Raw genomic sequence first — 9,941 nt, 5'->3', positions numbered from 1 at the left:
CTTCCTTCTGGCCAGGTTGTCTTTAACCTGCAGGGAATGGCCTGGCCATTGTACAGCAGCCAGCATGATCCAGTGCTGATGTAGTCATTCACTATTAAATCAAACAGTTTAAAATAATTATTAAATCAATTATTCAGGTTGAAAAACTATCCTGAAATATTGTGAGCACCTTCACCTCAGTTTCAGGGGAATTGAGCTGCACTGGGTGCACTCAGCACCCTGCACTGTTGAATCCTGACAGGAGGAAACCCTTTAATGGATTACCTCTGGTCTCACACAAATGCCACCAAACACAGAGGTTGTCACCTCTGCTTGTCATCTGGCACAAAACACAGGTGGCTTTGCAGAGGTATGTAAGAACAAGACAAAGCACCTAAAGCCTGTGGCCTGGCTTGCAGCAATAGCTGGCTGTGACATGGTCTGAGTGGGTCACTCCCAGTCCTCCCACAACATGCAGATCACTGTGCTCCATGGCAGAGGCTTTCATTAGCCACATACAGGAAATCCCAAATCTGCCCACAGGGTGACTGGGGTGTATCTAACTTGCCAATCATACACACAAGTGCTTGAGTGGCACCATAATGGGCTATGATGAGGGGTCCCACCAGCCATTATCCCAGCAGGAAACCCCAGCACGCCCTTCCCTGCAGCATCCTTCACCCCTGCAGAACACAGGAAGTGGGCCAACCTCAGACTGGTGGTTTTCTGGGCAAAGATTTCTTAGGTGATGTATGGACTTTTCTTGCCAATAAATTTTTTGGCATTTCCTGCTCTGGCAGTCACTTCAATATAATCTAAAAAATTAATTTCCTACCTCTTGTAATTACTCTTGGCAAATTAAAAGTCAGTACTTAATACAGTTTAGCTCAAAGCCTACTGCCCCAAGCAGCTACAGACACAGGTAACCATGGTGGCTGTGGTGCAAAACAGTCTAGAGGACTTGTGTGAGCAACATTTCCATGAGGGATGAATGGGTGTGGAAGTCATAAGTTCAACAATGGCTATTTGTACCCTCTTAGTGTTCAGCCAGTGTGTTTCATTTCAGCAAACAAAACATCTTCCCCATAAAACAAAAAAAAATCCAGTCCGCAAGGATTTGCTTTCAGCAGCCTGAGCTTTCTGCACCTTCCCCTCACTCAGATTTATCACCAGAAATGTATCTAAACCACAGCTTTGGCTCTGACAAGCTCAAAGCCTTTGCTTCATTCCTTGTTCATTGAGGTAAGGATACAGTGCTTGACATCTGCAGCCGTGCTGGAGTTCTGTACATGGGCCTCATCCCTGCCACACTGTATGTGCCACCACAGGTCCTAGCCAGACCTCTGTGCCTGCCCCTGGACCCTCCACTCCAGTAGAAGCAGATTTTGTTTATTTTCACTCATAACTTCAGGAAGCAGTTTCAAAGCTGGCACCCAAGATCATCTCATGAACCCTCCTACTGTAAGCAAAGAACAGGTTTGGGACCACTTGATGAAATTGAGTGAATCCATGTCTATGGGATCTGGTGGCAGATCCCATAGAGGGAACTGAGGGAAGTGAGGGAACTGGCTGTAGTGTAGTTGCCAAGCCTCTCTCCATCCTCTTCATGTCATGGTGATCAAATGAAGTCACTGGTGACTGGAAAAAAAAAGGGGAACATTGCTCCCATTTTTAAAAAGTGGAGAAAGGAAGATATGGGGAACTGGAGACTGACGAGCCTCACCTTTGTGCCTGGCAAGATCGTGGAGCATCACAGAGGATATGCTGGGGCATATAAAAGACAAGGGTTAAGGTTAGGTGAACTGAAGCAGCCAGCACAGCTTTACTGAGGGCAAATCATGGCCAATCTGGTGGCCTCCTATGATGGAGTGATGGCAACAGTCAACCAGGGAAGATGGCAGATGTCATCTATCTACACTCTGTGAGGCCTTTGATATGGTCCCAAATGACATCTTTATTTTAACCAGATAGACAGGAATTTGACTGATTGACTAGTCAGTGGATAAGGAGATGGATGGATGGATGGATGGATGGATGGATGGATGGATGGATGGATGGATGGAGCCAGAGTGTTTTGGTCAATGACTCAATGTCTAGGTAGAGGCCAGTGACAAGTGGTGTCCCTCAGAGCTCTGTCTTGGGGCAAGTATTCTTCAGCATATTTATCAGTGAGCGCAGACTGTGAACAGAAGCCATTGAGGGCTGCCCTGTGGAGAAGGACTTGAGAATTGTTGTGGATGAGAAGCTGGGCATGAGCCAGCAATGTGTGCCTGCAGCAGAGAAGGTGTATTGCACCCTGGGCTGTGTCAGCCCATTACAGGATCAGGATGGTCACCCCACAAACAGGGACAGAGACAAGGCAGAGGTGTTTAATGCATTCTCTGCCTCTGTCTTCAACATTGATGGTGGGCCAAGGGATATCAGTGCCCTGGGCTGGAGGACCATGACTGCAAGAATGATAACTCCCAGCTGACCCTCATCCCAATCTCCTTGTGAGGAGAAGAGGAGGGGCAGGCACTGATCCCTGCTCTTTTGTGTCCAGTAACAGGACCCAAGGGAATGGCCTGAAGTTGTGTCAGGGGAGGTTTAGTTTGGATATCAGAGAAAGGTTCTTTACCCAGGGGGTGGTTGGGCACTGGAACAGCTGCCCAGGGAAGTGGTCACAGAATCAGCCTGACAGAATTCAAGAAGCATTTGGGCACATGATGTGACTCCTGGGGATGGTGCTGTGCAGGGCCAGGAGCTGAACTTGATGATCCCTGAGGGTCTCTTCTAACTCAGCTTATTTTGGGATTCTGTGAAAAGAGGGATGGCTAGCAGGTTGAGGGAGGTGATTTTCCACATATTGTCTGCTGTCAAGAGACTGTTCTGGAGTGCTACATCCAGAGCTGGGGTCCTCAGCACAAGAAAGATATGGATCTGTTGGAGCAGGTCCAGAGGAGAGCCACAGGGATGCTCAGAGGGCTGGAGCACCTCTCCTATGAAGACCGGCTCAGAAAGCTGGGGTTGTTCAGACTGGAAAAGAGAAGACTCTGGGGAGACCTTTCTGTGGCTTTCCAGTAACTAAAGGGGTTTATAAAAAGGAAGGAGAGGGACTTTTTATATGGTCAGATAGATGCAGAACAAGGAGCAATTATTTTAAACTGGGAGAGGGCAGGTTTACCTCAGATGTTAGGGAGTAATTCTTTACTGTGCAAGGAATAAGACACTGGCACAAGTTGCCCAGAGAAGCTGTGGATGCCCCATCCCTGGAAGTGTTCAAGCCTGGGTTGGATGGGGCCCTGAGCAAATGGGCTAGTGGAAGATGTCCCTGCCCATGGCAGGGGGGTTGCAGCTAGGTTATCTTTAAGGTCCCTTTCAACCCAAACCATTCTGTAATTCTGTGATTTTATAATGAGGAGTGCTGAGACTCATGTCCACAACTGAATGTTGTTCACAGGCTTTTACAAAGTGGTTGGCCATATGGAATCTCAGGAACTGCAAGCATTCTTTTTCTGGAAAGCTATAGGTTTGTATTCTCCATTGCTCTCCCTCCTCCTTTCCCTTTGCTGCCCATTTTGAATCCAGCACACCTTTGTGCAACAGCAGCCTTCATAAAAGAAGTCAAAATGTGTGGCAGAACATTTAAATATAGCTGCATAGATTTAATTTTCTTATCCTCTCACCACACTTCAGTCAGACTGAGGGAAACTGGGCATTAGACAAACACCTTGATTTCAAATGTTATTTGAAGGATGACTTTTTTGAGCTATAAGGAATTTTATTAACTTGTGCCACTCCTATGAAAGCATTATAATTCAGTGCACATCACTCAGCTAAGAAAATATTACTGCATCTCTATGGCAACCAGCAATGAACAACATATTGACCATCCCCAAAGACACAGGGAATTGCATTATTCCTGTACCATAATAGTATCTACTTAGAGTATGCCTTGTGCTTATACATATTTAGGATTAAAAAAATAAAATTATGAATTGTGAATCATTAAGCTTCCAGCAAAAGGTTTGATGCAATAAGCATTAATTTTACTTCCTGTAGGTCCTGCTTTGCAGAGAAGTGTAACTTCATTCATGCTGCAAACATTTCCCTACACAATTCCCAAGGAAAATAAAGTCAATGTCAGTATGTGCAATATTGATGAAAGCATGAAAATAAAGCCAGCTGCTTTTCTGCCCCTTTCATGTCTGACCGTTTACACTGTTCATGTCTCCTCAGCTGTTACAAAACTGTGCCATCACATCAGAGGTTCCTTTATTCCTCAGAGCTTAGCTCAATGAAAGGGAGAAAGTACGCATTTCAAAAAATGAGATGGGTCTGGTACAAGCTAGAAAAAAAACCCACTGGAAAACACTGAAAAAAACACTCTAAAGGAAAAAGGTTGCAGAGCCTGAGTGGGGCACAAAGATGAGTTGTGGGGAAATGTGGCTGCTCCGCTGGACAAGAACAGCATACAGAAAGAAGAGCAGGCAGGGAGCAACACACTGGGAAAGGCAGGCCCTGATAACACAGCAGTGGAAATCCATCTCCAAAGTCCTTTAAACACTGTGCAGAAGGTTCACAGCAAGCTTGCAGTGGAGAGGTGCTCACTGATCCTCTCACTATAATGTCGTTCAGCAATATTGGGACTCTTTGACCAGACACAATGACACTGTACTCACTCTGCATGGTTGTAAAATTGTAGCCTTGTTAAAGGCAGCACAGTTTTCTCCAGCTCCTTGCACAGGCACTTCAATAAAGCTTCAAGCTTTAGGGCATAAGTCCCGGCCAAGTAATGAAAGCTAGAAAGACTCTTTCTTGCTGAACAGATGATTCAATTTTTGACTATTTCATGGTTTTTGTAATTTCTCAGAAGCGCATAAACCTAGGAGAGATGGTGCTGGAATAGAAAGACTGCAGTATGTGTGTATAGTATGTTCCCTCCCCCTTCCTATCGTTTCTACATAGGAAAATTCAGTGGTTCTGGCCACATTTAAAATGTTATACTGCAGAATGCTCCCCAGCAAAATTAAGAGGCAAAGTACAGCAAACGATACTTCAAAAAAAAAAAAACAAAAAACACTTGGGAATGTTGAGAAGTAGTAAACTGCAGTAAAATGATGTGCCTTCAGATCCATATCCATGATACAGTGCTTGCTGCTGTGCCCAGTCAGCAGAGCACAGGCAGAGCCGCTGGAGCTGGCAGCAGCAGCAGGCAGAGCCACGGGCAGCTCAGCCTGCCCGCACCAGCACTGCCACACTGCTGAGGAGAAAAGCTCTGCATTGAAATGCAGGAAAACTTCTGCTCTCGATCAGTTGGATTTGATAGTTGATTTAACTTCTTTGTGCTCACCCAGCTCTCAGTGGCTGAGTTTTGTATTCCATGCTCTCGGAGAGCGGATGACCTACTTTTCTTGTATTATTATTCCTGGTTTCAGCAGCCCGACTCCCCGGGAGCAGAGGAGGAGTGCTGGTGGTGTGTTTGTGGAGGATATACAGCCAGGACTGGGTTGGTGAGTGATTTGGAGAGAAAAGGGGTAAAGCTTTTAGTATGGCTTCATGGGAGGTGAAAATGTATTCAGCCTGCTACACCACACCCTGCAATGGGGAAGTCTGTTTACAGAGGGGATTGAAACAAAAATGAGCAAGATGTAAAGTAAGGGAACTTCCCTGCAGAGATGGGGTGGAGGAAAATGTGTGAAGGGTGGGAGGAGTGGAGTGAGGGGCAGCAAGTGGGGAGGGTGGTTTGACCATGGGTGTCCAGGAGGAAGATGCCCAGGTTGAGCCGGAGCTCCCAGAGCCCATTCCAGAGCCCTGGTTGTTTACAGAGAGTGAGGTGTGCAGAGAGAGGCTGGATTTGGAGAAAGGACATAAGGAAGAATGATGGCAAATGTGTTACCTGAAAGGGGGAAAGACTAGCATAAGAAAGAAAGGGACAAAATGCCTGAAAAATAAATTATTACCAGTGTAGGTAGGTAAGTAGTTCAAATTCACCTCCTAAGCAAATGAGCAACCTTGCTGATTTTGGGTAAACATGACTCTTAACAAGACCTGTGCTTGAGGTCTGTTGTAGCCGAAAGCTTTCAGCATGACAGCAAGGCTTCATTCCACCCAAATGAAAGATGCAGTCAAATTTGCCTTGTAGGATCCAAAAACCCAAACCAAAGAACTGCCTCCAAAACACAGATCACACACAGGCAGGTGAGAAATCTCTTAGGTAAAGGCAGGATTTTTGCAGAGAGCAGCATCAGGAGGTCAAGCAAGTGAAGGAGAAGACTTGGGAGCATATCTCAGACAGAAAACTAAAGCATCTTTAGGATGAAGAGCTGTGTGGGACAGAAGTAGGACCTGGGAGCAGGTGCAATAGAACTGACCTCTGTTTCAGCCTCTGTTCCTACTTCATTTGGGAAAAAAACAAACCATGTGCATATTCTTTAAGCATAATCAAATGCTTAAATCCATCATTTTAGTTGTTTGATGGAGCAGAGCACAAATAAAAGCCAACTTTAATGGCCAGAGCAAAAAAAAAACCAGTTAGTGCATCTGAGCAGCCTTTCCCACAGCCCTTTGGGCAATGTGTGAAAGGCTTCTGCTGCTGCTGTAACTGAAGCAAGGTGCCTGCAACCAGCCCCAGAGCTAGCCAAGTATAAAAGTCAGGTGTTTGCCCTGGATCAGGAAAAGCTCATGACCTGCAGGAAGCTGTGTATTTCTTGATGGCCATCAGTTCCCTTCCTGCATTTTCAATATTCGCACTTTGAAATGCATTGGCATTCCTGAGATTTAATGGAAATAATTCAATTTAATACAGCATCCAAAGGTAAAGAACAATTCTCTGTAAAAGTGTAGTTTGACACTCCAGCTTACCTTTTCCAATACAGCTAGAGAAAGTGTCTGAAAAATTATATAAGCAATTGTAATCGAAAGATCCATAGTCTAATATTTTCTTCCAGTGCTGGTCTCTTTAGGCATGGGCAGGTCAATAGGCCCTGACAGAAGACAGAATACTTATATATGTATTCTCTCACACATTTTATGTACAATTTCTTGAGCTGCATGGGAGTTCATTACAGCGATTAGAAAAACACAAAATAATGATGCACATAGCAATGGCAAAACCTTGTCTGAATGTTTTCCTTCTCTTTGAAATGGCTTTTCTAGGCCTCAAAGTAAGCAATCAAATTACATGATTGCTGGAGAGCAGGGAGAGAAAGAATGCTTGGAGCAAGACAAAAGGTAAATAGCATTTATTTCCATGTCATCCACTGAGCAGGTGGAAAACCCAGAATATCCACTGAAGTGGAAAGGCAAGAGTTGTGTCTCTACTTTATTGCTTAAATATTTTCATGCTAATGAACCCCAGATGACAAGCAGCGCAGATAATTCATGAGTGAATTTATTGCTTATGACCCTTCAACTCCAGGGAGGCATCAGCACTGCTTTCTGGAAAGCTCACCATAAGTTGCAATCTCCAGAGACCAATAAACACTTCGGCAAAATTTAAGATAAGAAGACATTTCACATAATTAACAGGCATAGAAAATGTCACCAGCTTCTCACCTACCCAGAAACTTGTCATGAACAGGCAATTTTGCATCTTGATTTACTGATGAGATGTCCAAAAATGTATTAAGGAATTCTGTATTTCTGCCCTCCACAGGAAAACTACTTCTTAAGAAACCAGAGGACAACATCTTTAGCTAACCACAACTGCAGAACAGCCATTGATTTAGGTTCTGCACAGGAGCAACTGTGGCTGCTTGCTGTTTATCATCCTGTGAGGGACTGATGTCTGTTGCCCTGAGCTACAGAAAAAGGCCAATGAGAATTAATTTGACATCAAAAGAAGAAGAGCCAAGCCATATAAGCCTTCATCAAAGGAGTAAAGCAGACGTGTAATTGGGTGCTCAGAGTGAGTTAGGATTCTGCTCACTCACCACAAGGCTGCAGAGGACGGATCTGCTCATGTACCCAGCCCTGGAGCGACCAGCACGGGGGGCTCCTACCTGCACCCCTCTCATTTCCTTACTGCTCCCCACACAAAAGCAATACAGCCCTTGCAGTGACTTCCCTGAGGTTCCTTATCAGTGGGAATAATTAGTGTGAACACTAAAAGCCCCTCAGTGGGAATAAAGGGTCAGCCCCACATCCCCCAGCACAGAGCAGGAGCTCATTATCTTGCATGAATTCTTCATAAATTGTAGAAGCGTATTCAGCATATGGCCTTGTTCTGCTTTTCTCCCCAAACAGAGAGCAAAAAACATATATTTTTGTTGATAATTTCCTCATATAAATTTGATTGGAAGTAAGAACATTTTTTAAATGGACTGTGTATTCTGCATCTGTGTTTCATACGTTAAAGAGAAAATTCAATCATCTCAGTGCAATTGTTTTATTTACACCAGTTTAACCAGAAAATAAATGGCTACAGTAATCTTCTTCTGAGTAAGAAATTATGCAGTTCACACCAGGAGGGTAATCAGCAATGAAAAAAATTGTATTTTCCTGACAAAGCTGGGAATTCATGAATGCTTCCATGATGGGCAAGAAACTAAACATTGAAATTACCTCAAGTCACTTCACATGACAAAATAGCAGTATTTTATTAATCTTCCCCTTTGTCTTTTCACTTCAAACAAATGCAGGCCAGATGATTAACTTGCTTTCAAAATCCTGGCTTCAGAAACAGAAGAGTCTTTACACCAACTAAGCCTGGCATGGAGAGATCTCAGGGATACACGCTGGTTCTCTTGTAGGGTTTGAAGTGGAAAAATTACTGAAGGAGGTCAATGAGAGGGAATCTGAATGTCAGTTGTGTCTTGTCATTTAATGAATTTGCTAAAAGAAGGATTTGATTAGACAGCACATAATAACAATTTGTCTAATTAACAGGTTCAGGAGGAAGGAAGCATGGCCAGAGCAGGACTGAGGTGCCCAATCCCCATAGCTGTGGTGACTCGTTCTCAACCCAGCCCCTCTTTTCCATACTGCCCGTGGAGCACCTACCCTACAACTCCCTTCACTTTCCAAATTACCTTCCAAAACAGCCACTTACTAGATGACTAGATGCTGATGTCTAATGCTACGAACCCTTCCTGTGACTTCAGAATGGCAGCCAAGCATTTCCTGGGATGCACCAAAGGGACTCCAGGCTGGGCAGGAAGGAGAATTCCAGAACCAGAGCTCTGGGGATAGCTCCATGATCATATTTGACTTAATACAGAGGTATGAGAAGTATTCTCTTCTGGGTATTTTCATTTTTTCTAGAAATTATGTCATCTGCCTGGGAAGGACCTGTGCAGTAAGGCAGAGATTAACTAAAATAACCCAGTCAGACATGTCTAATAATGTGTCCACCCAATAAGAGACACCTTTTGTTGAAGGCCAGGATGCTATCCTGCAAGAAGGAAGGAGGTCAGAAACCTGCAGCTGCCCATGGGAATGGTGGAAACAGCAGAAAAGGGGCACTGTCACCTCCTGTGGCACCTGTGTTGAACATCCTGCACTGCAAGAGGACAATTTCTCAAAAGCAGCAACTGTCCAGTTGCCACTGCTGAGGGTCCAGCATGAGGTGAGCACTGTCCCACAGATGGGGAGATGCAATGGCCAGGCCAGCACAGAGGCATATCACAGTGTGGGCATGTACGTGATCCCTGAGCCCCAGCCTTTTCCAGGGCCTTTCCCAAGGAAGTCTGATTGCTTTATTTGCTTTCAGCTCTCAGATAACAGAAGCCAGAGAAATCAATGTAAGCCGCTCAGTGGTACCTCTGGAGTAGCTGTAAAACCAATTCAGCAATATTATAACCTTGAAAATCCAACTTCTCTGAAGTGGGATGGGTTATAGCCAATACTTTAATGACTTCAGACATTTCCTTAGTACAGCAGAGAGCAGTACTGCAGATCAGAGCTGGCTCAGGGGTGTATGTACTGCCAGTGCCTCACAGCTATAAAAAGGTTTCCATCTGCTTTGTTAAAATAAGGTTGTT

At 44.6% G+C, this 9,941-nt stretch overlaps 1 long non-coding RNA gene across 1 annotated transcript; it reads left to right on the top strand.

Moving 5' to 3' along the window:
- Nucleotides 1-5,388: 5,388 nt before the first annotated feature.
- On the top strand, nucleotides 5,389-8,394 carry LOC110470084 (uncharacterized). Its single transcript, XR_002465346.3, has 3 exons — nucleotides 5,389-5,471; nucleotides 7,117-7,191; nucleotides 7,616-8,394. It is a non-coding gene; the product is annotated as an uncharacterized LOC110470084 (long non-coding RNA).
- The last annotated feature ends 1,547 nt before the right edge of the window (nucleotides 8,395-9,941 follow it).

The sequence above is a fragment of the Lonchura striata genome, chromosome 1 (genome assembly GCF_046129695.1).
Source record: "Lonchura striata isolate bLonStr1 chromosome 1, bLonStr1.mat, whole genome shotgun sequence".
Taxonomy (NCBI): Eukaryota; Metazoa; Chordata; class Aves; order Passeriformes; family Estrildidae; genus Lonchura; species Lonchura striata.
Note: the sequence above shows the minus strand (reverse complement) of the source record. Positions and strands in the feature narration are given on the sequence as shown.